This window comes from Schistocerca piceifrons, unplaced genomic scaffold (genome assembly GCF_021461385.2).
Source record: "Schistocerca piceifrons isolate TAMUIC-IGC-003096 unplaced genomic scaffold, iqSchPice1.1 HiC_scaffold_1230, whole genome shotgun sequence".
Lineage (NCBI taxonomy): Eukaryota > Metazoa > Arthropoda > Insecta > Orthoptera > Acrididae > Schistocerca > Schistocerca piceifrons.
Genome location: NW_025727049.1, coordinates 120,001 through 122,500, shown reverse-complemented (window position 1 = coordinate 122,500; position 2,500 = coordinate 120,001). Strand labels below are relative to the sequence as shown.

Below are 2,500 nucleotides of genomic sequence, written 5' to 3'. Positions count from 1 at the left end.
GTCCGCTAATGTCGTACGCGTAAACCACAATCTGTACTGCACATTCGTCCTTATGTACTGAATGATACATCGTGGCACATGTGTGACCGTACAACGACTGCGCCCAAAAACGGCGGACCATACAGTGCAAATATTGTGCACGCAGCTACGTGTCGTCTCCCTATGAGAGCTGGATTGCAGTGTGGTACGCCATAGAGACGTGTGGGAGGAACGGACGCCGTGGATGGCGATCAGCATGAGCTGTCTGTTGATGTATTCGGACCTAGTCGTCTCTCCTCACACACCGTGATGGCATGGTGCACCGCGTTCCATATCTGCGACATGCTACAGAGGCCGGTTGACAGTCGTTCGAGCAATGGACATCGCATACGTACGGGGGCCACCTTCCACGTATTGTCTAGGCGTGCACATTTTGTTGCGTGTATGTGGGCAGACGTAGTGTGGCGTGACACCTGACACAGGCATGCAATAATCGTTGAAGTTGCAAATGGCGATGGACGCCTGCGTTTTCTGGTGAAGTTACGCAAATGAACAAATGGTAACCTGTTGTGGTGCGGTTGTTCTCGCTAGGGGTGAATCGGTGATGGCGACGATAGGTTGAGGTACTAACCGGTTGTTCCAGCGATACCCACCATGCCGACGAAACTGAACGGCATCTGGGTGTGAAGCGATACGCGGCGGTGGCTGGGTGGGACCGTCCCCGGCCGGTGAGGGGGCGCCTCCCGGCGTGCTGGCCGCGCGGTGCGTGGGCGCACGCGCTACAGCCGGCTGGTGGGGGCGGCCAGTGGCAGGCGCGCCGGCCGACGGACGCGGCAGGCGTCGCAGCTGCGCGCCGGCGCACCCTGCGCGCGGCGCCGTGCGGCCAAAGTAGGTCCTCGCGGGCCCGGTGCGAAGCGCGGTGGACATCTTCAGTGTGCTGGTCCGATTGAGGACTGTGTGCGTTGAGGATGCGCCGCCGCCCGGCGCTCGGCGCCGCGACGCCGTCTGCTGCTCGGTCGCCCCAGCGGTTCTCGCTGGTGGTTTGTATCGCAGCTGTGCGGATGTGTTGGCGCGTGCGCTGTGCTGGGAGAGTTCGCTTCGGCACCCAAGTGGGGCTTTTGTCCTTCTGTGGCGCTGGCGTTGGAGCTGCCGGTCACCGTAGGTGGCGCGTGTTGTCTCCCGCCGGCAATGCCACGACAGCACGCTCCCGGGCCTCTGTCGGCAGCGGCAAGCTCAGTTGGGAGCACGGGTGGTCGCACCGAAAGCGTCTACTCGCCTAACTCCGGGCGATTGCGCCTCTCTCGAACCCGACCAAGTACTTGGGACGGCGCTGCGCGCCGCCGGGACCTGAGAGGGTTTCGAGGTGTATTGTGCAGGGGAGCTCAGCCTCCTCCTGTTTGCAGAATGATTGAGCGGACGCTTGCGTGTTCGCGCGGGCCCCCGGGACACACTCCCGGGCGGCCGGCTGCTCAGCTCTAGTTGACGCAGCTCCCTGGTTGATCCTGCCAGTAGTCATATGCTTGTCTCAAAGATTAAGCCATGCATGTCTCAGTACAAGCCGCATTAAGGTGAAACCGCGAATGGCTCATTAAATCAGTTATGGTTCCTTAGATCGTACCCACGTTACTTGGATAACTGTGGTAATTCTAGAGCTAATACATGCAAACAGAGTCCCGACCAGAGATGGAAGGGACGCTTTTATTAGATCAAAACCAATCGGTCGGCTCGTCCGGTCCGTTTGCCTTGGTGACTCTGAATAACTTTGGGCTGATCGCACGGTCCTCGTACCGGCGACGCATCTTTCAAATGTCTGCCTTATCAACTGTCGATGGTAGGTTCTGCGCCTACCATGGTTGTAACGGGTAACGGGGAATCAGGGTTCGATTCCGGAGAGGGAGCCTGAGAAACGGCTACCACATCCAAGGAAGGCAGCAGGCGCGCAAATTACCCACTCCCGGCACGGGGAGGTAGTGACGAAAAATAACGATACGGGACTCATCCGAGGCCCCGTAATCGGAATGAGTACACTTTAAATCCTTTAACGAGTATCTATTGGAGGGCAAGTCTGGTGCCAGCAGCCGCGGTAATTCCAGCTCCAATAGCGTATATTAAAGTTGTTGCGGTTAAAAAGCTCGTAGTTGGATTTGTGTCCCACGCTGTTGGTTCACCGCCCGTCGGTGTTTAACTGGCATGTATCGTGGGACGTCCTGCCGGTGGGGCGAGCCGAAGGCGTGCGACCGCCTCGTGCGTGCTCGTGCGTCCCGAGGCGGACCCCGTTGAAATCCTACCAGGGTGCTCTTTATTGAGTGTCTCGGTGGGCCGGCACGTTTACTTTGAACAAATTAGAGTGCTTAAAGCAGGCAAGCCCGCCTGAATACTGTGTGCATGGAATAATGGAATAGGACCTCGGTTCTATTTTGTTGGTTTTCGGAACCCGAGGTAATGATTAATAGGGACAGGCGGGGGCATTCGTATTGCGACGTTAGAGGTGAAATTCTTGGATCGTCGCAAGACGAACAGA

At 57.8% G+C, this 2,500-nt stretch overlaps 1 non-coding gene across 1 annotated transcript in view; it reads left to right on the top strand.

Moving 5' to 3' along the window:
• Window positions 1-1,468: 1,468 nt before the first annotated feature.
• Window positions 1,469-2,500, top strand: part of LOC124730138 — a 1,909-nt gene continuing 877 nt past the window's right edge. Inside the window, exon 1 of the ribosomal RNA XR_007007885.1 lies at window positions 1,469-2,500. This exon is cut by the window's right edge and continues 877 nt beyond it. This is a non-coding gene — a ribosomal RNA (small subunit ribosomal RNA).